This window comes from Aulonocara stuartgranti (genome assembly GCF_965226115.1).
Source record: "Aulonocara stuartgranti genome assembly, chromosome: 15".
NCBI lineage: Eukaryota > Metazoa > Chordata > Actinopteri > Cichliformes > Cichlidae > Aulonocara > Aulonocara stuartgranti.
The window spans coordinates 31478144-31505677 of NC_138951.1; the positions used below are offsets into that span (position 1 = coordinate 31478144).

General features: G+C 39.2%; 1 protein-coding gene across 5 annotated transcripts in view; it reads right to left on the reverse strand.

Moving 5' to 3' along the window:
* The window catches only part of LOC309689151 (heparan sulfate glucosamine 3-O-sulfotransferase 5), a 133469-nt gene extending 111031 nt beyond the window's left edge, over positions 1–22438 (reverse strand). For 3 of the 5 annotated variants that reach the window (XM_082505376.1, XM_082505375.1, XM_082505374.1), the window contains exons 1-2: positions 21712–22438; positions 16809–16875 (exon numbers count right to left, since the gene is read on the reverse strand). The gene's annotated coding sequence lies outside the window, so the exon portion shown is untranslated. The remainder of the gene's footprint in view (positions 1–16808; positions 16876–21711) is intronic. The other 2 variants (XM_082505379.1, XM_082505377.1) reach the window with 1 other exon arrangement.
* Positions 22439–27534: the final 5096 nt, after the last annotated feature.

Below are 27534 nucleotides of genomic sequence, written 5' to 3' on the forward strand. Positions count from 1 at the left end.
ATTATGTGGAGCGTGAAGGTGTCAGCCTCATTAAACCTAAGTCAGATCAGTGGAGTGGAAAACGATCATACCACTGGGACTCTAAGTGTTCACTGGGCAACATATTTATTACGGTGGCAAAAAAAGAGATGCAAGTCAGCCTTAGAGAGAATCAAGATCTGCATGAATATGTTGACACTAATACTGGCAATAAACAAAAGCACATTACAACAACCTCTGACTGAATAAATTAAAGTTTTGCCTGTTGTCATTTGTTTTGACCGCAGCTTTAATGCATCGTGCTTTGCATGCATACGCAGGTACAGCACCAATTACAATTACCGATGTGCAAATCATTTCCATTTAATTTGTTTATTAAGTTAATATTATAAGCTGCTCAATAATAATCTTCTCAACCTTCAATGGTGAAAAATGATCAAATGGCTGCCGCTTGTCAAAGAAGGGAGCAATGTGCTAGATCAGTGATCTCTACTCAAGATAACCACTAAAAGTCTAGGCATTCATCCACATTTTAGATGTAGCTGCCAGTTCAGAATGGATGGCCCTACTGTATGTGACTCTTGTCCTAGTTTTAGGTGTTTCAGTCCACCAGTGTTTCCCCCATTTCAGAGTGCTTGTGTAGGAGAAGCCCCACCCAATCATGAAATAATACAGGCACACCCTCAGCTTCACTGGTTAAGTCAGTTCCATTTTTTAGCCCATTTCCTTCATTCCTTTTGGTTTAACAATTTATCCAGGGTAGGCTGATTAAGCACAAATAGCACTGTCCTTGTTCCTACTTGCAGCCAGTCACAATCATAACTGACGGTTACCCAGTATAGCCTGAAGAGACTCAGACTTCACAGCTATTCCAAAAAATACACAAGCTTTAAAGGAATGGTGTGTATTAGCAGTACTTGGTGACAGTAGAAAGGAAAAACTCTCTTTTAATCCATCCACAATACGAGGTTAGTCATTAATATATTGCTGCATGGGCTGGGCTGTAGCTACATCATAAGGTTTTAAAAACTGAGCTTTAAAATCAATAGTGGTAATAAAAACAGAGACGGGCTGACAGTGGTCACTGACTGTTTTTAGGGGCTTGTTCAGAATAAATAGAACAAGATACAAAGTATCAAAACATGTTAAAAACACAACAGACTTAATAAAGAGTTTGGGCCTGGGAGCAGGGTTCATACATCATCACTTAATGACAGTGTTAGAAAGCAGTGTTAGATCCTCTTGACAGAGAACGGGAGAAAGGACAGCCAACATCTAAAGAAGAGCTTTGGAATGTCTTTTAAGAATCCTGGAGATGTATTCCTGAAGACTATTTAAAGAAATTACAAGAAAACTTGACTGCGTTGAAGAATCAATGTGTTCATGACCACCTCAGTACATTTGTACAAACTCTGTTTTTGCCTTGTATTCTGTATCTCCGTGTACGTTTGCATGTTCAATAAATTGCTGCCCTTATTTCCCAGTGACTGGTGGTTCAAGACTTCTGCACACACACACACACACACACACACACACACACAGAGAGAGAGAGAGAGAGAGAGAAGGTGATAATGTTTGTGCTGAAGGAGCAAAAGTGAAGGAAATGCTCATTCATCGCTGTACTATGTGCAGGTGAGAGGAAAGTGAAAGGGAAGACTCAGCAGAACAGGGCTGAAGAATGTGACCTCTGGCCTGGGATGTGTTTCTTTCAGCACTTCTAATTGCAGCCTCAGAGATTTTACACAATCTATCTACTTCCTCAACAGGAGCACCATCCAGACACTCTGTCTGCAGTTGCTTGTGTAAATGTTCTTCCCATGTGTGATCAACTACAATCTGAAACAAACTGGCTCAGAGGTTAGCAGCTTTCTTTTTTGCAGGGTAATAAACTATAGATCCTATTTTCTCTGCCAGCCTCCTGTCTCCCCCAAGGTCAACAGAGCAACAGTATTGAGTCAGAGACACAGCAGGTATGGCAGCAGATCTGAGCAGATAAAAACATCTAGGTTACATCCCAGTGGATGTTCTGTACCCTGACTTGAAACAAATTTCCGCCTTATTCTATCCCGTGACAAAAACTCTTGATGTATTGTAGGAGAAAGCTTTGTCCTGAGGGGACACAGAAACACTTCCCACCTGTTTCTCGATTCTGAATTCTAACAGGTTGCATAATGTTGTCTTTTCTTACTACTGAAGGTTTTGTGGAGTTGTGACAGAAGGTGACAACTTGTTATAGTAAATGCTGACAGCTGTTGCACCTTTTGGGCTGTGGCTTTTCCATATTTTAAAAATGTGAATTCCATCTGGAGTTGGATGTGTATTTAAAAAATTGATTTAGTGTTGTTGACTTGTTTGAGAACCAGGAAAAGAAGGAAAGGTGAGTTGTAACTTGAAAATGAGAGATGTTGAGAGCGGGAGCAACACACTGAGAGCAGGTCTGCAATGGCTGTCAGCACACAGAGCAGAGATCTGAGCAAATGTCAACAACTGAGCAAGAGGGCTGTTATTGTCAATGTATATGGATATTAGCAAACGCTGAAATACATTTCTTGCACGCAGCAAGGAATTTTGTTCGCTCAAATTAAGCTTTTCTTCGCTCAAAATAATTTTATCCTAAATGCAACATTTGTACTTGCAAAAATTATTTGCGTGCACTCAGAATAGAGGCACAGAAATAACGCCATAGAAGTGAGGTTCAGTCATTTTGCTGACAGATTGATTTATTACTCCATCTTAAGCTTTGGGTTTGTACACAACGTCAAGATCACTGCTGTGCCGGTTTACAAATTAATAAGACAACTTTAAAACTTTCAAATTCAGGCGTTTCAAAGAATTTTCTTATTTCTTTGCATCAATCCACTGTTGGTTTCTAATGAACAATAACACTTCATAACAAGGATTAAAAAAAACAGAAGGGACACACGTACATTTCAAATGATGGTTGTCAAAGACAGGTTTGAGGGATTTGAGTCTCTGTCGTCTGACTTCTAGAGTTTGACTCGTGTTTCATCTCTCATTCTAATTTTTCTGTCTTCACTAAAACAAAATAAAATAAAGCCATAATTAAGCCAGCCTTAAAACGTGTGTAGGTTTTCAGGGGGACTACTGACTGTTTTTATCAAAAGAAAACCCACGCTGATAAGGGCCAGACATCACTAATTCTAAAGTAAGTGTTTGATTCACTCTTATCGTATGAATAATTCAGCATGGCATTAAATGAAAGTAGCTCAGCCACTATCTGAAATAGCCCACATACGAGCAGCACAAATGGCTCTTTCCCATGGTTTTATTATCCCATGTGACAGCCAATCTAAAGGGATTCACTGACCTTTGACATTAACTTGATAAAAGTCGAAAAGATCACTTATCTACGCTGCTTTTTTCCTCCTCCACACACATTTGACAGTTTAAGAACAGATCGCTATGAGCATAGGGAGTCTTTTCATTATGCAATAATGTCACATCCTGTTTTGTCAAATTACTTTATTAATGAGTGTGAAAACCCCTTCAGTCCAACCAGAGACCTCTGCATTAGGCCTTTCATCATATATTCCCAACAGACTTCATGGAAAAATGAAAACAGTATGAATTAAGAAGCCTGGTGTTGGCCATTAATTTCAGTAAATGATTATGCTGCCAGTTGTACAGCAGTATTTTATCTCACCATCAGTTTAAAGAAAACATTAATCACCCCAGGCGACAGAAACCAGTGCAGCATTAATACTTTTAAACCGTGCTTAACATTTCTTCTTCAGCAGCATGCATGCAAAGGCTATTTATAATTGAGTTTTGGCTTCAACCCACTTCTCAAACTGCATCTACTTGAGCCTTAATTACAGGAGTCTGCCTGTGAAAGAAAGCAAGGTAACAGAGAATGGCCGCAGGTCATCACATTTAATAGTATGACTCATCATTAACACTTGGCAACAGTGATCGATCGGGTGTAAGTGAAAAGAATACTTGAAAACAAGGCAGGGCTAGCGACTTAAGTGCTCCATCAGATAAAGAGGAGCCATAACTCACAGTGGAGATAAATGGAGGCTAGTGGGTTTTTTCTTACTCCAGAGACGGCTCAGATTACATCTCATCAGTGTCACCTTCCACAGACAGGTAGCCACACATTTTAATGCTTCCTTCCTCTAACAGGAAGGCTGACCACTCATTACTGGCTGACACCTTATAAAGTCATAGTCAGAACATTTCATTTTATATCTCAATTACCTTTCACAACATGTTCTTTTTCTTCTAAACACTGAAACAACTTGCACCCACTCCCAGGCAGTAATTCTTTTTGAAGACTGTGAGAACTTTTGCCTTGAAAACAATACGACGTTTACATTAACCAATGAAACACTTAGGGTCTGGGTTACAGTGTCCTTATATTTACCACATTCTGAACATCCATAGTTTGATTAACAGAAGATGTTAGTTTTTAGGTCAAGTATTTCTTCCTTAGAATTCTTCTGTTTTATAATTTCCATTTGGAAAAAAAAAAAGATATGAAGGGGTTGATATGAACATGACCGTAACCATACGTCTAACTCTAAACAGGTCACCAGGGACTTGATAGTTTTTCAGAACAGTTAAATGTCAGAATAAAGTTTAAAAATGTTTAAAGCCAAAAACTATTATAGCCAGATTTTCAATACTGAAACCAACAATTTGATCGTTTGCAAACATTTTCAATGAAAAACAAGTATGTGGCCTGGTCTGCCAGGAAATAAAAGAAAAAAGAAAGCAAAACACTACAGTCGGGGTCCTTCCTGCATTCCAGGCAAACAAAATATGCCAAGATAATGATCCTGTCTGCTCTTCCAGAAATACATGCCAACACGATCAAAAGTTACAAACCTCCCTTCATTCAGCCATTTTATTAACACTAAAATCTTTTTGAAATATCAAATATTTTATGTTGAGTTATTTACACAAGCATTAAAATATATTATTATATTTAACATTATGGTAAATGGCCTGTATTTATATAGCGCTTTACTAGTCCCTAAGGACCCCAAAGCGCTTTACATATCCAGTCATCCACCCATTCACACACACATTCACACACTGGTGATGGCAAGCTACATTGTAGCCACAGCCACCCTGGGGCGCACTGACAGAGGCGAGGCTGCCGGACACTGGCGCCACCGGGCCCTCTGACCACCACCAGTAGGCAACGGGTGAAGTGTCTTGCCCAAGGACACAACGACGAGACTGTCCAAGCCAGGGCTCGAACCGGCAACCTTCCGATTACAAGGCGAGCTCCCAACTCTTGAGCCACGATCGCCCCTATGATATATAACACGATACCGATACTACTCTTCACATTTTACTGTAATTGCATACACGTAATACAAGTTTTTAAACCTAGTTGCAGCATATTTATGAATTTCTGGTCATTTTTGAACATTCTTCCCTGTTGGCCACAACCATATACAAAATGATTCAATATTGGAGCTGAATAGAAATTTGCAAAGCACTGAATGGAAACCTCAACACTGAAGTTTACCAGAAGCCCCACACACAGACTAGTACATTCTCTTTGACTCCCACCACCCTCTGGAACACAAACTTGGAGTAATCAGGACCCTACAACACCGGGTAGAAAACATTTCCTCTAAGTCAGAAGAGGAACACATGTAAAGAAAACTCTAAAAACATGTTTATTCTAATTGGGCCTTCATGAAATCAGCAAAGAGGCACAGAAAAGAAGGTCAGACACCAACTAAGGACAAACAGAACAACATCATCATCCCTTAAGTAGCAGGTTTGTCAGAAACTCAGTAGAGTCTTCTCCAAGCACGACATCCCAGTGTACTTCAGACCCAGCCACACACTCAGACATAAACTGGTTCATCCCAAACACAAACTTAACAACATAGTGTGTGCTGTGCAATGCTTAACCTCTACATTGGAGAGACCAAATAGCCAGTTCATAAATGCATGGCACAACATAGAAGAGCTACCTGGACAGGACAAGACTCAGCTGTACATCTGCATCTAAAGGACAAAGGTCACTCTTTATAGGATGCCAATGTTCACATTTTGGACAGAGATGACAGATGGTTTGAAAGAGGACTGAAAGAAGTAATCTATGTCCACTGTGAACGACCATCTTTGAACAGAGGCGGTGGTCTATGACACCAACTGTCTGCCATCAATAATCCAGTTTTGGGATCCCTTCCCAGACGCCTTAACGCCCACTCACATCCTGGGCCATTTGACCTCAGTAAATCAGATGATATGGTGGGGCTAAGTTTCACAGTGGATTCACCCAAAAACTTTTCACACCTTGGCTGGGGGGATTAGGTAGAGGATCAATAGGGGGTAACATGGTAATGATGGATTGGACACTGAAATATTATTAACATTAGTAATTAACACCTCACCATCATAATATTTGAAAACATTGCATCGCAGCACAGGGCAAACCGTATTTCTGAGACTGTTAACATGCTCACTTTTCTTCATTGGAGCCACAACATGCTCCTTTAAAGGCTTAAAAAACAATATTATCAGATATCAGATCAGACTAGTGCATTGATGCTAGCAGTGTCATCTTCACCTTCTCTGGCTGATACAGCTTCACACAGTTTCACTGCTCATAGGAAGGCCATCCTATGAACAACAGGTGATATTCACCACACTGAACGACACTTCATGGGGAATTCTGAGGAGTGAGTACAGCTTCCCTTTCAAAAACATGGAAGTATCAAGCAGGTACTATAAATGTTTACCTGGCCAACGCTCACATTAATGTTAGCTATTAGAAATGACCCAAAAGCAGTTGTCATTAAGGAACGCAGCAAACATCCAGCCCATCTCTAACAGAAACATAGTTATTTTGGTCTAAATATGATATATTTCTCTTAAAGTCCCAGATCAAAGCTGAAGAAAGTCTACCAGCGACTACACATAAACAGTAGCAGCCTACAGTACAAACACTATTTGATCATCATAAAAATATAGTTCCATGTCACCAGACCATAGACAACCTAAAAACATTGTTGTCTTTTTGTCACTGATATTACTGTTTGTGTTATTCTAATTCTTTATTTTACCAGGGTTATTTTTTTTTTACTTTTTTACCCTTGTGTATGGAAGAGGATAGGGGTCACTGGATACCATACACTGAATACTTTTTCAAAGCCAATTAGAAATGTCCTAAACACAGATCAAAGTAACAGAACTCTTCTTGTTAAATGTAAACTCGCTCCAAGTCCCTAAAATGCCAAATTGTGTGACTACGTAGTGGAAATGTGACCTCTGCATTCGGGAAGGCAGCTCTGGTTCTGGTTCTGGAGACTCAAAATTCTCTTAGCATTTCTTGTCATAAAGTGTGTTACAGAATAATAGCCTGTTGTAAAGTCAGACAGTTTCATTTGACACAATCCTAAAGCAGCTTGTAAAAGTGTGGGAGCAGGTAATTCATAAGTATATTCCAGGCTTGCTCCCAGTAAACTAGCGCTTCTGCCTCCTAGACACTTTTGGAATATCTTATAACTTGTCAGAGCTCTCTATCAACATTTATAATTGCCTGCACAACATTTAAAGATCAGAAATTGATATAGCACAAGTCTGCCAACACGACTAAGTATTTCATACTTCTTGTCTCTATCCCCAAGTGGTAAAGATTTTGAATCTTTAAAATGCACTGTGCAGTGATACTTGCAAGTGCTCCATCCATGGGCCTGCAGGGGATGTAATGCCAATGACATTAGTTGCCATGGTAACTCTGACAGCACCTTCCCATAAACACTCTAATTGATAGCAGAAGATAGCTAGAGAGAATTAAGCATCATGCACCGATTGCTGGCTATATGTACAGACAAAGGTGCTGATGGTCAGACAAAACCTGTCTACAGACACATGCATGGCCTCAAGACAGTGATCGGGAAGCTATATATAACCAACGTGTGAATCCTCGTTCTCTCTTTAAGAAGGCCTACAAGAAACGAATTCATTTCCATGTGTACAGCGAAAACTGCATCTGAACACATTCTCTAAATCAACACCTGTTCTGTCTTCTGCTTCCTGCACCAAGGAAAAAAGCACTTGCCAGAAAATTTGATGAACTTGCCTCTCATTTTGTTTACAAAAGCCATCCCTTTGTTAAAATGACTTAACTCATTATAACTCATCATGCCACAGGAAATATGATTATGAATGATTTTTGCATTTAGTGTGACAGTGTTATCCTTGCGTGTTAATAAAGCTTAAGCTTAAGTCTTTTTTATGGCTGCTTTTCAGCAGCAGCAGCAGGACTAAAGCTGAGTGAGAAGGTATTGAGGCATGATGCAATAGAAGCCAAAGTTTAGAGGGAAAAAAGATTGTGTCTCCTCCTTTCAGTCTGCCTGTTTGCAGACAGCTGGAGCAGATAGACATCAGCTTTTTTGTCAACACAGTGGGCTGCATGAAAAAGCTCACACAGACAGAGGATGGCAGGTTTTTTTGTCTATAGTTTCTTTATAGACATTTGTACAAGGCTTAGCGCAGACACGACAGATGGACCAGCAGAAATGAAACCTATGAAATCTGACTCAGACTATAATAGTGATGAAATATTTCCAAGTACAATGAATTTCAGGCATGTTAACTCAAATCCACTGGCCTTGATGCAACCCTGCGCGCAGAGTCAACAGACAATTTTACTGAAATCTGTCACTATATTCACATTATTCAGCACCAAAATGCCACAAGGTGTCTGACAGTGCTAACAGTGTCATCTTTTTCATGAGTGTCTAATTAAAGACATGTTTCTCTTTTAATTAATTCAGCTGTCTGCACAGGGAGTGTAAGTCAAATATGAATCTAGTCTTAGCCTTTAATCGCCATCAATGAATGCAACAGAAAAGCCTTAAAACAACCAGTCATCATCAGTGATGATGGGTGGCCTAACTACTGTATGTCATTTTTGGCTTTTGGAAAATTATTTTTTTTTACCTTCTGGCAATTTGGGGTTAATAAAGATTTTATTTCAGCTACTGACAAAGTTGTACTCTGCTTCCTCTGTACCTGACAGCTGCCTCCAGAGTCCCACACGCTAACTTAGCCCAATAGGACTCATTCTTGCATCAGTTGGCTCCCTTCACTTTGAGTGTCAACCTCCTGCCTTGTGGCTTTAGCTCTGTACAGCCCCCTCACCAACAGAGGTGGGAAACATGGTCCATTTAGACTCCATTTGCATGAAACATTCCTTTTTGATAACCATATCATTGGGGCTTGATCATGTGACCTTGAATGCTGCCTTAGTTACACTGCAATAGGCGTACACTGCTGTGGGTTTCCCTTGAACAGCTTTTTTCACTTACTATGTATTTACACACCACTCACTGTTAAATAGATAAATCTGAACTGATATTGAATTGAACTGAACTAAATGTGAACTGAAGAGATTGTATACAATGTTCAGCCCAAATGTGTTCCTTATCCACAGTTTTGAGCCATATTTGCCCTGAGCCACATGACCACCTTACATAGGCCATGTATAAGATGTGTCAACATCAGACCCACCAACCCTGTAAATATGCTGCAACCCATGGAAAGCTTTAAAATATATGGCTCATATAATTCTCAGTGACTTAACAGAACAATACGTGTCAAAAGTAGCTTCAATTAGGCGCTGATGTATCAGCTATGTAGCCCTTTGAATACACTCTGTACCATTTAGCATAGTGTTTCAAGCTGTGGGTTTAATGTGAATGAGTGTTTTTTTAACCCAATTTTACCATAGATAAGAAAAGAAGATTAAACAGAGGGTTCACTTACAGGATTTTGACCAAGACAATAGTTTAATATTTATTGTTTCTTTTAGTTATGTTATCAAAATTCTTATTTGTATTCATACTCATTTAATTTCCACAGATGCTTATGGGTGAATGATGTGCAGTTCTGTAATTTACATAGCAGTTATAAAATAAGCAAACTTTTGTGTTTAATCCACACTGAAATATGTGCTTGACCAGTCTTTATCAGCCAAAATCATTTTTAAGCAATCTGACGTAAAAGCTCTGCATTTTATTTTATTTTACTTTATTTTATTTTACTTTATTTTATTATTTTACTGAAACTGTCTTGGGATGGGTGCTGATGTGCCACTTTTACAAGAACAACTTAGACCATATGACTGGCACTTTCAGTCATATGGTCTATAGCTAACATGAGCACAAGAGTGCTAAGTGAAAAGAGCCAGTTGAACATGCTTACATTTTACGCACAAGTGACCCCTTAAGGGAATTTAACCGCTCGCCCTCATTCCAGTGAGCAAAACAGGCCTTTACACAATCTTCACTGCTAGATGGGATATAACGTGTTATTTTCAGATATCTGGAAATAACATCTGTGGTCCACCTTGACTACAGCTTTGTTTGTTCTGTGTGTCAAACTTAATGTGCTTTGTTGGACTATAGCTGCTATGCTAGAGAGGTCAGTCCGAGAGAAAGAGACTGAAATGGAGCAAGAACAAGTTGGATGGAAGTTCTCACTGCTGTCGTTATTTATGTGTTCAGAAGCCAATTAGACTGCAAACACAGCAGTGGTAATAAATAACTATCCATGCAAAACACCAGCGCAACTTCAAATTAACAGTTTTAAAATGCAAGCACAGCAGTAATTGAATCTAGTGACTCAGATAAAATGAAAAATAAATAAATCATATACATTACAAGCCTTCTGATACTATCATTTCCTATTGTTCCGGCATTCTTAAAAATTAGCTTTATATAATCATTTCTTCAATTTTTCTTAACTTATTCTTAAAATTAACCCTGGCTATTTCACCTCGCAAGTCTCCCATGTTGCTATTGTTAACAGCCCAAAGCATACAAACTCTGAAAAGCGTTACAGTTTTGCTGTTAATAAGAAGACATTGAAGTGAAATAATACTTCTGGTAAGAACTAAGAGAAAAGACCTGAAACTGTGTTCTCAGCAAGTGATGACTAAAATCAAAAGCTATGCCTAGAATTTTCATAAGGAGACTAAATTCTCTTAGGCTTCAGAGGCTTAAAATAAATTTAATTTACTTTCTAAGTAATTACTAGGGATAACCCTATTCCTAACACTATCCCTATATTTTTTTCAATCACTTTTCAAAGTCTTGGCAATCAAGAAAAAAATATTTCCAAACAAAACGCATCATCTTCAGCTTGTCTCTAAAACATAGGGTTAGGATTCAACTACGATTGGAGTTCTTGTTGAGAAACAATAAAGAATGGACATATTAGATGGTAGTTAGGTAATAAACTATCTGCTGTCTCTGAGAATAGCAATACATGGCTCTAGAAAATGGACAATGGAGGAACTAGACAATCTGGTATGTCAGTTCAACAATTTGTGTTCAGTGTTCTCTAGCTAAGACTGGTGCAGCTACTTGGATGAAAACAGACATGTCAGATGCAGCTGTACAGTAACCAGCAAATATTCTGTAACTCTGTTTACAGATACAGCCGTGTCTTTGAATGTGAACAGAAAAGCGATTAAAAAAAATAAGGGATGACTATCTTATAGCAGTCAGTGGTATTTTCTGATGTCACTGAATATGTTTGAACTTAAAACATCAGTTTGAACAGTGGTGTTTAAGCCGTGAGACCAGTTTTCCCGTGATTCACTCGCGTACGTCAGTTTGAAGAGGAAAAAGAACTCCACGGGACTCCGATGTGAAAAGATGTAACAAAAAATTTATTCCACAGTTTTTGCATCTTACAGGAGTGGTCAGGTTTAACTTGTCCTCAACAAAATAACCTACTACGGTAGGAAAACCGTGTGGCTCTGTTCTACCCTGCTGCCCCGTATAGCTTATGCCGTGTTAACTCCTTTTCTCTCTCTCTCCCCCCTCCCGCACCGCATGCACTAATTTGCATACATCCGTGATGCCCGGATTTTACTATAAACACGAGTCTTTAAGGCACATGTATTCATGGTACTACGTAACCTAGTTCCACCATAAACATGCATCTATTTCCTAAAATTATTAATTACACAAACAAGCTTAACAACAGCGAAATATAAATACTAAAACATATGAACTATCTTAACTTGGCTCCCACAAGTGGCATGCAGTGAAATGCAAACAGAGATGATTGCCCGCCCACCACCACAAACACAGAAACAAAAACATCTTGGATCACATTAAAAAATACCTTTTCGCTGACTATCGGCACTTCAGATGGATGTCTTCACTTTTAAGCACTTTTTCCTGGCTGAAGAATTCTAGAATAAAATAATTATAAAATATATAACCAAACATTTTTTTACTGTGCGCTGACAATGACAAGTGATGGAAGAGTTTTTCAAACTATTAATTTAGGAAGAAATGCAATCAAAAACTATGAAAATTCCTCGCTATACCTCAAACAAATTATTGTAGAGTATCCATCCATAAAGTATCCATTTGTTTCTCTTATCAGGGGCATTAACAGCCTAAACAGCCTAAGCGGAGAACCTCAGATTTCCTTCTTCCCAGCCACGTCCTCCAGCTCATCTTGGGGAACACAGAAGAATTCCCAGGCCAGCCAAGAAATATAATCTCTCCAGGGGTGTCAGGAAGCCTAAGTAGCGTGACCCCTGGTGCTGGAGCACACGCTCTCCAGTTCCTCTTCTTAAAGATGAGAACCACCACCCTAGTCAGCCAATCCGGTGGCACTACTGCAGATCTCCAAGTTGTATTGCAGAGGCATGTCAGCCGACACAGCCCTACAACATTCAGGGCATTAGGGAACTCTAGGGGTCATGTACAATGTGTGTCAGATGATGGTCAAGGGCACAAACTCTGGCAGCAATGTTGGATAATTCCTCCCACCCACTCCATGACGTGCTGGCTAGCCACAGGAGCACGTCCAGTGAGAGACTGAACAAAAAGCACCTGAACGACACAGGAAACCATCCTTGCCTGTGGCTATCTCCCTGTACAACTCATCCACCTAACACACTGTATACTGCTATAGCTGCACAATTTTTGCACAATTTTTGCACGTGCTCTTCTTTCTTATCCAGATATTCATCAGTAACTGACTTATATACAGTGGGGCAAAAAAGTATTTAGTCAGCCACCGATTGTGCAAGTTCCCCCACCTAAAATGATGACAGAGGTCAGTAATTTGCACCAGAGATACACTTCAACTGTGAGAGACAGAATGTGAAAAAAAAAATCCATGAATCCACATGGTAGGATTTGTAAAGAATTTATTCGTAAATCAGGGTGGAAAATAAGTATTTGGTCAATAACAAAAATACAACTCAATACTTTGTAACATAACCTTTGTTGGCAATAACAGAGGTCAAACGTTTACTATAGGTCTTTACCAGGTTTGCACACACAGTAGCTGGTATTTTGGCCCATTCCTCCATGCAGATCTTCTCGAGAGCAGTGATGTTTTGGGGCTGTCGCCGAGCAACACGGACTTTCAACTCCCGCCACAGATTTTCTATGGGGTTGAGGTCTGGAGACTGGCTAGGCCACTCCAGGACTTTCAAATGCTTCTTACGGAGCCACTCCTTTGTTGCCCGGGCGGTGTGTTTTGGATCATTGTCATGTTGGAAGACCCAGCCTCGTTTCATCTTCAAAGTTCTCACTGATGGAAGAAGGTTTTGGATCAAAATCTCACGATACATGGCCCCATTCATTCTGTCCTTAACACGGATCAGTCGTCCTGTCCCCTTTGCAGAAAAACAGCCCCATAGCATGATGTTTCCACCCCCATGCTTCACAGTAGGTATGGTGTTCTTGGGATGCAACTCAGTATTCTTCTTCCTCCAAACACGACGAGTTGAGTTTATACCAAAAAGTTCTACTTTGGTTTCATCTGACCACATGACATTCTCCCAATCCTTTCGCCTTGTAATTGGAAGGTTGCCGGTTCGAGCCCCGGCTTGGACAGCCTTGGTCGTTGTGTCCTTGGGCAAGACACTTCACCCGTTGCCTACTGGTGGTGGTCAGAGGGCCCGGTGGCGCCAGTGTCCGGCAGCCTCGCCTCTGTCAGTGCGCCCCAGGGTGGCTGTGGCTACAATGTAGCTTGCCATCACCAGTGTGTGAATGTGTGTGTGAATGGGTGGATGACTGGATATGTAAAGCGCTTTGGGGTCCTTAGGGACTAGTAAAGCGCTATATAAATACAGGCCATTTACCATTTGCTGGATCATCCATGTGCTCTCTGGCAAACTTCAGACGGGCCTGGACATGCACTGGCTTCAGCAGCGGAACACGTCTGGCACTGCGGGATTTGATTCCCTGCCGTTGTAGTGTGTTACTAATGGTGACCTTTGTTACTTTGGTCCCAGCTCTCTGCAGGTCATTCACCAGGTCCCCCCGTGGGGTTCTGGGATCTTTGCTCACCGTTCTCATGATCATTTTGACCCCACGGGATGAGATCTTGCGTGGAGCCCCAGATCGAGGGAGATTATCAGTGGTCTTGTATGTCTTCCATTTTCTGATGATTGCTCCCACAGTTGATTTTTTCACACCAAGCTGCTTGCCTATTGTAGATTCACTCTTCCCAGTCTGGTGCAGGTCTACAATACTTTTCCTGGTGTCCTTCGAAAGCTCTTTGGTCTTGGCCATGGCGGAGTTTGGAGTCTGACTGTTTGAGGCTGTGGACAGGTGTCTTTCATACAGATGATGAGTTCAAACAGGTGCCATTCATACAGGTAACGAGTGGGGGACAGAAAAGCTTCTTACAGAAGACGTTACAGGTCTGTGAGAGCCTGAGATTTTCCTTGTTTGAGGTGACCAAATACTTATTTTCCACCGTGATTTACGAATAAATTCTTTACACATCCTACCATGTGGATTCATGGATTTTTTTTTTCACATTCTGTCTCTCACAGTTGAAGTGTACCTCTGGTGCAAATTACTGACCTCTGTCATCATTTTAAGTGGGGGAACTTGCACAATCGGTGGCTGACTAAATACTTTTTTGCCCCACTGTATATATGTATATATTCTATATATTGTGTTATTTCTTACTTCTTGTATTGTCTGTTTTTGTTACTGTTTGTACTGGAGCACTGTAACCAACATAATTTCCCCTGGGGATCAATAAAGTATTCTGATTCTGAGTTCAATCCCTGGCTTTCGAGACATAAGGTATCAAAAGTAAAAACAGTTGCAGGTCTACATCATGATTTTTTTTAAGTGTATTAAAATATAATAATTAAAAATAATTTGAATTAAAAGGCTTGAGCTGTGTGTCACATCATTAACTATCAATATCCAAAATATCGAAAATAATATTAATGAAAAATGAAGGTGCAGTGTTCACAGACAGCTTGTTAAATTTGTTACATTCAGTCAACCAAGTGCTTTCTCATAGACGCTAATCTGAAAGTGCTGCTGAGCCTGCACATGGTCAGAGGTACTGTCCCTCTCCATCATCATTAGACCTTTTTAACAACTTTTTCACACTCCATCACACATTGGCCAAAGTAGTTAAGTTGTTAGGTAGTAAGAGGAAACTCATCTGTTACAATGATAAATCACTGATACTCATTTACTTGCTTATGCTAGCTGTGTTTTCACACAAAGCGCAGATTGCAACTGATCTCAGAGCAATGAAAGTAGGGCCTGCAGCAGTTTGCCACACACGCTGGTCATCAGTTTCCTGTGAAAGACCAGAGGTTTATCCACAATGTGCATGAGCAAACCAAAAAAAAAAGCTGCTGCGCTCTCAACTCAGCTCAGGAGACAGACACACCTACTTTTTGCAATTTTCAAGAGTACAAAACAAGCAGGGCTTTCAGTATAATAGTCAACTGCAGCCAAAAACACAAGATAGAAGTAATGCATGGGATGAACGCAAATAGGTGAGGAGCTTTATGACAGCACTGTTTTTGAATTTATGGTTGTTTGTATGTTTTAATTTATGTATCTTTTTAAATTTGATGAGGCAAGCACTGCCTGGCTAAGAGCATGGCAAGCACTGTTTGACTTGCTTGTTCTCATGTAATACCAATGAGTTTGAACCACAAGCTTAGTTCAAACAGTTGATAACAGAAATGGGAGCTCTTCATAACAAATCTCCTTACTTTCATTTGTCCTAAAGGACAAGTTGTGGCAAAGTCAGCAATAATTCTGTCCCATGTCACCACCTGTGATCGTGTTCCATTTTCATGGACATTCTGAATAAATTTTATTTATACAGCACCAAAACACATCAACAGTCGCTTCGAGGCGCTTTATATTATAAGGTAGACCCTACAAAAATACATACAGAGAAAAACACAAAAATCATATGACCCCCCACCCCATGAGCAAGTACTTTGGCGACAGAGAAAAGGAAAAGCTTCATTTTAACAGGAAGAAAGCTCTGACAGAACCAGGCTCAGGGTTGGCGGCCATCTGCCACGACCGGTTGTGGTGAGAGAAGGAAGGCACAATGTCTGGGATGTTTTCCTCATCAGTTACATTACGCTCAAATTAAAAAGCATGAACAGAAAACAATTTTTTGTTTTTGTAACTACCAAGACTCATTGCAACATAAACCATAGAGACAAAATATTTTTATAACATTTATGAAGACAAATATTGTTTGTTTCCCACACTGTTGTTTGCTAATGATACAAAATTTATAGGAACATTCTACTATTGTAATGGAAAACTAGGGCGAGTGTTAGGAACACAGCCTGTGTTTCAAAATTTCTTTGAAAATGTTCAAGCTTAAAACTACCCATGCTAAAGTCCATCCATGAAATGCAGCCTTTATTAGTGGTGTATAATCAGAAAGCAGTAGGTTTCTAAGGTAAACTACAATTTAATATTGTTATTTATTCAGTATTTGTGTTTTCTCTTTATACACTGCAGAAAGAGGGAGAATGTGTCTGTGTGTCCCTGGCAAAAATTTACCTGTTGTGGTAATTTGATAAAATGCCATTTCATTCTGCCGTATATGACGTATCAGCAAATCACTCCCCTGAAAGAGAGCAAGAAAAAAAGCAATTACTGCAGGACCTTAGCTGATGTTGTAATTACGTGGTTGAGGTTCATGTCCAAGTACAAGAATAGTCCAATACTGCAAACCTCCATCAGTGCTTTAAACAGCATACATAAAACGAGTCCCTGGATCTAAAAGAAAATCTACATTGGGATTAGTTTGTAATATCTAATAGAGAACTTTAAAACAATGTCCACTTTTCTTATTTCAATTTGCCATGTATTTGTCAAGATATGATGCAGCATATCCCATACGCCATATTGACGGAGTTTTTGACCATTACAATCAATACAGAAAAAGAAGTAGTCATTTAATAAACTGTGGTAGCCTTGTTTTTGCTAAATCCACTGATTAAATATTTAATGAATAAAGTAATCTCAAAGAAAATCATCAGCTTTTTCCATAGGACATACAAAGTGGAAACTACCATTTAAAGTAGGGTACAAAAGCTAGAAAAAGAAAACAATACCGTCTAATTAATTGAATCCTAGGCGTGTCACATGGGTCTAGTGTGCGAGGACACCTAAATTGCATCAAGCAAATCTGGGGAATGGAACCCATATGGCTAATGGATATGGGTTATGATATTGTTTTGGAAAGCTCTGCAACACACCGTCCTTCAAATGCTACAGCAACACAGACCTCCACAAATCATTACAGCAGCATAATGGAACGCAGTTGATCAGACCCAGGATGAAGGGATGCCAGGGAAAAGAAGAAGAAGACTGTTCTGTGAATAATGATTATGGTCACCTTAGTCATATATCACCATCCGTGAGAAGTTGTCTTGGATAATGGTGTCAGTGCAGAGGGCTGACAAATTCCTGCACCATCCTCAGGTTTCAATCCTATAGTTACCCTCCTCTTCTCTCTTTTTGTGTCTGCCACCATAATTGCTTAGTAAGCAAGAAATGAATCCATGTTGCAGTAACCCAAACATATTTTCTAAATTAGAAATAGGAGATTGACCATCATGAATGTGGAGTGATAGCACAGCAGGCCTCACTTTGACGCAAGTTGTTAGCAACTCTTAGCCAAGGTCAAGTTGGTATAGTATGTGGGTCCTTTCCTTAATATTGGATGAATTCAATTAGTGCTTCTACAAAGACAAACGTGAGCGAAATATAATGTGTGGTTGAGTAAGAGGTCAAACCAATGTAGTGTAGAAGGTTCTGTAAAATCAGGCCGATAGACTAATTCTCTCATGTTCGCTTTTCTTTTCACAGTTTTACTGCAGTTGGCAGCTCAACTGGATCGTCTGCCAGCCATGTGCTGCTCCATTTGTTTCTCTCAGAAGGTCACAGGAGAGAGTTTTCAGGCCCTTCCTCAACTTTCGCGGCCACCCTGCCCACAGGAGTTATTAAGATGAATAGAGCAATATGCTGTCCTGGCTGCTGCTAGCTTTGTGCCATCATGACCTCTGATAACTCAAATCAGACCTTCGGGAACACATCTACAGTTACCCACTGATGAGATCCATGCTCAAGAATATGATATATCGGTGTCATTTTAAGGTGAAACAGAAATTGTAGGTTGCAGTAAATACAGACTATGCAAGTCATTAAACCAATACAGTGTTTGACATTACCCAGTGTGGACACTGAGATCAAATCCAGGAGGAAGTTTAGCATTTAGTATTTCACAGACTTTTTACTTTACAATTTTAAATCAAGTTAAAAGAACCAGTTACAGTATGAGAACCAGTTGTTCAATGCCATTCAATGTAACTGACAACATGTTTGAGGGATTTTAATGACAATCATTTTAAGTAATTAAATCAGAAATTGTTTAGTCAACTTTATGCCGTAGAGCCTTACACCTGTGCTTCTTTCATGGCCAGCAGGGGTACCTCCTGTGGTTACTCCTGGTTAAATAGATGTCTAAGAAAATAACCCCTCAGTTTTCTTGCTCTAAGACCTTGTTAAAATTCTTGAAATACATTTAGAAAGCCTTTTTCAATTCTCTATTTCTATTTGACAATATTTTACCTTGTTTGATTTCCTTTGCTTGTTAGGCTAATTGATGGTTCTAAAATGGCCATGTCTCTCACTGTGTTAGAGTTATAATGGACTGGTCTCTCCCTTTTACCCCATGAAAGCAGGAATATAATATGCCCCTTCATGAACCTGAAGTGGATAACCAGTTAAGAAAAAATATTAATTTACTGAATCTGAAAACAAGGATAAAACAACAATATACTATACTTGTTCTCCAATGAGCATGCAACATTGTTGGATGTCTCAGCCAGCTTCGCACTGCGCTCATAACACCTGGGATGAAAAAAGCCAAGATGGCTAGGACGAAAACACTCAGCTTGAGGCTTCACAAAATTACTTATATGTTCAGTGGATGACATCATGCTGCCTACATCCAAGTCTTATATAAAGGTGGAAATATTACTAACTTATCATTTAAAATGTACTTTCTATTTCAGCTGCATATGAGTGTACATTGAGATGTGGATCTATTGATATGTTATACTGTATAATGATGGAAGAAAAGAATAACATTCAAGAAAAAAAGTAATCTTTGTGCAGTCATAACAGCATTTGCTTCATGCAGCTTTTTTTTTTTTAGAATTTAGACAAAAGCTACAACAGTTAATTAATGCATTTCGTTAGCCTTTACTGAGTTAAAACTAGAAATATATGGTCTTGTTATTAGTGGTACTACTGCAATTTACAAGCAAACCCAGTTTTTAAGTCATAGAGAATGACAGATAACTTCTTTATTGGCTTGTTTTGTTTTTTGGGGGGTTTTTTGTTTTGTTTTTTTGGGTGGGATCCTGCATAGCCAGAATATTTTCACTTATAATCGGCAGATTAAAATTGGGGAGTGCAAAACAATATATTTGCACTGTGACTGCATAATTTGCTCTCTCTTCTTAATGGGCATAATGAAGAAAAAGTCCTCAGAGGAAACAAACACAACAGAGCACTTTTTACGTATTTCGACAGTTTGACGGATCAGACAAATTATTCCTGCACCCACATGCTACAGTACTGTGAAAACATTACCAATGATTTCTATAAACATTACTAATACACACTGATTATAAGATCGCTGTCTGAACAGTGGACCAACAGCAGGACTTCATAAATGGTAGCCATGTATCACAACAGACAGTGTCGATTCAGTTGTTCATCCTGAACTGAAACAGACCAAAATTCTTTGAAACTGAGTGGAACACATGACAAGAATTTCTCTACATTTCGCTTTCTACATACTCTGATAGTGTGGTTGGATCAATTTTGCTTAACTAATAGTGTTATTGCTTAAAGACTTTCCGTGTACCAGTCAGCAAGCACATAATAGTATTCACAATATCATAAAAAATATATTCCACTTAAAGGGTTAGAATCATATCCCTGTGAATGTTTCCCTTCACTTGTTACCTTGTCTTTTGTTAACTTTAGCAACTGATGCTAGTTTGAAGAATGGGACAATTAATCAAAACTGCATAAAAACTGACATTCAGAACCTTTTCAATTAAATTAATACTCCCCCCATTATTATACATACTACTGTGTGTGTTGTAACAGGACTGCCTTATCTAGTCTGTGACGTGGAAACACCAAGGAGGAAAAGTCAAACACCAAGCCGATTGCCCAACTTGCGTACTTTGTACCAAATAAAAAATCAATGTCCATTGTTTGACTTTAGTAAAGACAACATCAAACAAAGACAACCAACAACTGTAAAAAAAAAAAAATTGTTTTGTGATTATCACCAATATGTTAAATTTGGAGCTCAATCATATTACAGAAAAAAATATCTCAGCTTCAGTAAAAACCTAGTGAACTATGAGCGCAAGAACTCTGTATGTATATGTATTAATGGTGATTTGATCTGAGGTCATATTGCCCAGCCCTACTAATAAATATCAATTCAGTAAATTTATAATCTTGTTTCTTAAACAAAATGCAACAAACAAACACAAAGTTATGACAGTAATATTAAAGCATAGCCTAGAAAAATGATTTGTCTTCCTCTGCCGGAGGAATCAAGCTGATTCATTTAACCACGGCACTCAGATCTGCAAAGCTAACATATCGACTTGTACCGGTACAAGTTACAAAACAACTTAATTTGTGAGAAAATCCACAGCAACAACAGATATTGCTGGTACTTCCTAATTTCTTTTTTTTTATTCAGAGCATTATGAATAAAAGACATGCATGTCAGGTAAACTGTCAGTGTGAGATGACATGCTTAAAATGCATAGAATTAAGTGCTTTATACAGGAGAATTGGACTTGTAACGTAATTTTAGTGAAGTGCTATGTAAATGACTTTTTCCATTTCCAGTCTCAGAGCTGTTGAATGGTGTGAAGTCCAACACTGCAAGCAATGGATGTTCAAGCCTGAAATACAGTTGGCTGAGCCAAGACAAGCAAGGATACTGAAGAGCTTCCACGGGCAGCAGTATTTTCCTGTTGACGTTAAACCTAAGCCCTTAACCTAATGTCACTGACTGCTCCACACTCTACCTTTCATCTTCATTCTCACAGACTGCCACAGAGCTTTAAGCACTTAGCTACTAACAAAAGCGCTATAAGATGGTAAATGTAGAGTAATGATGACAAGCAGCAGCAATGAAAATAGCACCTGCCGCCTGAGACAATAATAAATCACCTGCGATGAGAGTGACTGTGCACAGATACAAGCAAACAAGTTCAGGAAGGTCGAGAGGCAGAAGAAGAGCTAATCTGGACTAACCCTCTCCACCTCCTACAGCTCCAGCAAGGCTGAGGATAAATAACGGGCAAAGTGTTAATATAAGAACGTTTTTTTTTTTTCCTTAGCTTGTGTTTACCTGTTCAGCATCCTCCCCAGGACACGCCAGCTACCCTTCCAGCCCGGCGCTCAGCAGGAGCAGTAACGGAGATCAGAAACCCTCTCAGCATCCCCCGTAAGCTCGCAGGTTCGGCTCCTTATGGGACAACTACTGGCAAGTGCGGTAGTGCAAGTTGGCTCCGACTCGGGATGTTCCGCTCAGCGCGCGTGAGCAGGTGCGAGATTAAAAATAATAATCATAAAAACACGCAGAACGGAACGCTCAGCCTGCGCCCGCCGGTGAGCACAGCGTCAGCTCTCCTCTCGTTTTACGCGGATCCCTGTTAGTTGAAGCCTTTTCTGAAGTCCACGTTCATCGCGGTGCCCTTCAGTAGCAATTCCGCCGCGGAGACGCGTGGAGCTCACCCCGTACCGCTGCTGACTGGTGGAGGCGGCACGGACGGAGCCGGGGCGTATTTCTGAAGAAGGAGGAGGGCGAGGGAGGGCGGATGCGCAACGATGTTGGATGCAAGGACGTCACAAAAGTTTCTAAAAGCGCAGAAGTGATTCTGAGAGCACGTAGGGATTATTTTCCCTGCGTCCATCTGTTAGATAGAAAGATTACATATTCTAATTATATTCTATTTATTTTATGTGTTGTTTTAAAAATAATGATAATGGGGAAAAAAATCTTAGGGTAAAACCAAATTTGGAGCAACTTGAAGCAAATTTAAAGAGTATGGCGTTACGCGTTAGAGGTAAATAACTTTTTCCTGCCAATCTAATCACACAAGCAATAGCAAATACGTGTTAGATAACATGATAGGCTGTCTGTCTATCTCATGCTGACAAGACATTTAACTAAAGGGCATAAAGGAAGAGACTGTCTATTACACATATCCATTTTGTTGCTGTTAATCATTATTTTACTTTTTTTTTTTTTTTTTTTAAAAAACCTTTTTCTTTTATAAATTTTTGTGACTCACATAGGCTTGTTTTATGTGACCCTAAATTACTTGTGAACTGTTGCTAAATGTAATACTACTTTAAATGTTGATAAACCGGTAAGAGAGTTGTAACTTAAATAACTGGCTGTGATCTTACAGCATGAATAGATAGTGAGTGCAGACAAAAAGCTCCTGCTTGAAAATTCATTGTTACTGTATAACCTTTAAGCTGGTGTTACGTTTAGGTTGGTAAACGGTATTATATGATGATTTTCTATTCTAACTGAGAATTCAAAGCCTAGAGGCCTCTTTCAACCATTCATAAACTCATTCATGCAGTGCTTTTACATTATGCATAAACAATTTATCTAACATTCATGCACATTCACACACACTGCCAGTTAGTGTACTGGGTGAAAATTGAAGTTCAGCATCTTACACAAGGATACTTACACATAAGGACTGAAGGGGCCAGGGATCAAGATCTAACCTTCCGATTAGTAGACCCCTCCCTATCCCATCTGAGCCACAGCCACTTCTAAGTTGCTATTTCTAAAATCTTAAAACTACATTAGCTATGCATGGTATTGGCTTGCAATTGACTGAAGTATATATATCCCTACCTTACTTCATAATAGGCTTCTTCAAGCAGCTTACAGGACAAAATTTTGGGTACCTTTTTTGTTGGAAGGTGCTCATTCCTACTACCCAGCACATGCAGGTGCTGCATTTTGTATGCACACATCTGTTGCGTAGATTTTTATGCAGCAGTGTAGTCCACACTGTGGGCTAGTGCAAATGTCTGTTGTTCAAAATGATATCTTTATTCCCGATATTCTGCAAACTCTGCAGGGTGTGAGAAATTGAGATATATTTGACATCTCAGCTGATGTACAGCCTGAGGGCAAAGTGAAAATGGGCTTTATGTCCTATCAACAATATTTGAGCTTAATTGCCTTGATTGCCTATATGCTCACAAATTTGCCATCAGTCTGACGCAGCATATTTCATTTTGCTGGTAAGCAGCTCAGTCTGCTTGTGCAGCGGTCCTGCTGTTTCACCCAACACGAGCTTTACAAAAGCTATTTGAGGAAGGCTGGTGTCTTTGGCCTGCCAGATGGTCCTGTGTAAGAACTTTGAATTATTCAGCCATCCCAAAGCAGACTGAAGCTGTCATGTGTAAGATAACTTCGTTGGCTTCTGCCTGTGCTGGGGGAAACACTGGTGGATCAGTGCATAGAACTACTGCAGAGGCACCACCAGCTTATGCAGCTCCACATTCAAATTTCAGCAGTGCACAATTAAGGCCTGCCTTGTAGTTTACTGCAGCAATAGAACATATTTTTTCTTTCTTTTTTTTTTTATATCAGACTCAGACTGTGTAATGCTCTCACAGAGAGGAACGAGAATCATAAATTATTCACCTGATCCAGCTTTCATGTGTGAATGCTGAGCTTACAGTGGCAGTAGCATATCTAGAAACAAGCAGTTAAGCGTTTTAATAGATACACAGAATCTGTTTGTGCCACTCTTTAATGCATCACATTAAGCCAAAGTGTGTCAAACACAATTATGGAAATTACTAAAGTTGGACAAGAATGTGTAAGAACTCATAAACCAAAACATTGTCATAAATTTTCCCAAAGACATCCTGTGAGTCCTTTAATGTGGTACAATTACCATATTGGCCATTAGTGATATTAGAGTGAAGCTTTACTGATGGCAGGGATTAGAGCTATAATTTAACAGGATAACTCCTGTCACTTTAACAGAGCCATTGACACTATGAATACATGCCATTACAAAATACTGCTGTATAACATATCACCATATTAGGGATGATATATGCCTCACATTTTATTTCCTCCTCACACCTCCCTCCTTTGCTTCTAACTAAAACCAGCCTCACTTTGTCAAGGTTGAGAAAATCTGAACCGCGGAGGTGGTCTCATCCCTATTTTTATTTGCCTTCAGTGTGTGAGGGCGCGTGCATGTGTGTGTTGGGGTAATCCTTTTTAAAAAAAGAACAAGAAATCCACTTCACATCGAGGGTCGCTGTGCGTATACCTGAGTGTGTGAGGTGTGATCACACCGGGAGCAGCCGTTAATCCACTTGGGGGTTGGCACTTTGATCTCTGGCTGAGTAGCTCTACAGCGAAGCTCTCAACCTCACCTCCTCCACTAAGAATTATTCGAAATTAGAACGGAGACTTCTTAGTATGTCAAATTGGTTAATAGCACTTCTTCAGTCAAGAGGCCTGTCCCATCCATACACAGTACTTAGATGTGGGGCTCATTTTGGGTAAGTGTTCCCATTTCAGATGAAGGGCTCTCCACAAGAGGGAAATAGGGTAGTTATGTACTCTACAGAACAACCTGGGTGAAAAAAATTGAAGCCATCTGAGATCCTTATCTTCTGATTGCTCGCCATAAGGTCTCATAGGAAGTGTCTGCTAATTGCTTCTGACTAATATATGTATGGATACACCACAACTGTCTCCAAAACATGGGATGCCGTGAAATATGTAAATAAAAACAGAGTGCAATGGTTTGCAAATAACTGTAATGTGTTTGTCCAGCTCCTTGCTGTTTTCATTCCTGCTAGCCAGCACATGTAGGTGCTGCATTTTGCATGCCTTATCGGTTATGTAGATTTATACAATGAATGTTGTGTAACAGTAAGTAAAAACAAAGAAGTATCAAAAACATGAGGTAAATGAGTACTACAAATTCTAAAATAAGACAATATTGAATAAGTTCATAATCACAACTCATATTTGGTTAATGTGCACCTCTCTGTATTTTTAATTATTGGTTTCTTTCACAGCATGTCTTTTGTCCTTTCTTCCCCCCCTTACCCCAACCAGTTGCGGTCGCCCCTCCATGGACCTAGTTCTGCTGTTTCTTCCTGTCAAAAGGGAGTTTATCCTTCCCACTGTCACTAAAGTGCTTACTCATGATTGTTTGGGTTTTCTATGTTTTCTTTGTATAATGGTTGGGTCTTTACCTTACCAACATAAAACCCCTTGAAGGAACTGCTGTTGCCATTTGGTGCTATAGAAATAAAATTAAATTGAATTAATGTTAGGGCGTCTGTTCTGTCCAGACTTAACTTGGACTTAACTGGCATTGTCAGCGTATACAATTATCCATGTGAGCTTTGACTTCTTCTCGTTCTTCTTTTTTTAAAAATATTTGTGCAATGTCTTTGGAAACACATATCCCTAACCTGGTCATCACAGCAACACAGCCCTGGCTGTGAGGACACAAGCCACTGCATCTGCTATTGACAGCTGTATTTATGGAGGCAACCAATCAGAAAGAAAAAGAAGTCTAAAGCACCTGGTTTCACACAGTCAGTAAATTGCAGGGTTGTAATTATAACATAATTAAGAATTATTTTGAACTGAATCCTGCAACACTACTTTAGTAGAGCAGAGAGTAAAAAATAAGACAACATATTAAATTATGACATTGAGAAATATGTGAAAAATTAAAACTGGCTTTGAATTTTATGCCAGCAAAATGTTTCAAAAAAATTAGGGAGAGGGCTAAAGGGAGTTTGTAATGCTTAAAAAACTTTTACTCTTACGATAACTGGCATCATGACCTGGCATCAGAGGAACATCCTAGAGAAATGTCATCATCTACAGTACCACATTCAGAGGCACTCCACTAAAAATAGAAAATTCTACAAATAATTTTACAAAGGAAATTAATATGTGTGCTCAGGAGAACACGTCATCACAGCATGCACAAATGCAAGTTAAAATAATAAGAAAAAAAAAACATAAAACACCAAACACAATCCAGAAAAACTGCTGCCTGTTTCTGTAATTATAATCCTTTGCTATTTAACTATATGCATCAATACTACAGGCAGTTTAAAATACCTCCAAAAGGAATTTGACCAAAGTTATGAATGGAATGGAAACTGTGTTTCTGCTCTGCATTTCCAATTAAGCCATGTGTAACTGTGAACTTTTTTAATTAGCTTCAGTTAGGTGTGTGACAATGACTATCAACTGAATATTACATGGTAAAATAACTAAAAACACTAAGAATTTTAAAGGAGGCAGAGGATCTGCTTTTACAACAGCTAAGGACAGCAGTGCAAAGAAAACCACAGTAACTGTAAATTTATGATCAAGGTTACTTTAAAATCAGAAACATACTTTTTATATGTTTTTATCCATTTATGGTCTCTATCATCACTTTGCAATTTTATTTTGATTTTAATTAATTAATCAAAAAATACCACAACAATGAAAATGCAGTTAACTGGTTGCATTTTTGCTTTTTTAGGTGTGTCATTGTATCTGCACAGTGATGCACTGGGTTACGGCATTATTGAAAATGATATGTCACCTCCAACTTGTCATCTGTCATCAAGCACAATTCCTGTTTTGAAAGGGGAAACTTTAATCACGGGGAGCCGTGATCTTTTTCCTAAATCTGTCTAAGTAATTTTTAAGTGCCTACATTTACTAAAAAGTTAAAGTGATAATAAAAGGTGAGTAAAAAAGGAAACAAATGAAAAAACACACACGTCAAAAAAACAAAACAAGACAAAACAGAAAAACTCAGAGTCCCTGCATGCACATTTGGTTACCCCTGCATGTGCATAGAGCCTTCTATAGTATTAGATTTCAAGCCTGTCTTTTATAATGCATTAATGTGCAGTTAACAAATCTGAAAAGCTGTTATTAAACATTTCTGTAAAATTGTCAGTAGCAATGTCTGCAGAGCCCTGCAACATACTGGATAGGCTCCAGCCTCCGTGTGACCCTGATGAAGATAAGTCAAAGACAATGGATGGATGGAACTTCTGAAGATATATGTATTAATTATGCAAAAAACAATACTATAAGGATATTAAGTTTTTAATGACCTCACAGTACTGTATTAGCCAACAG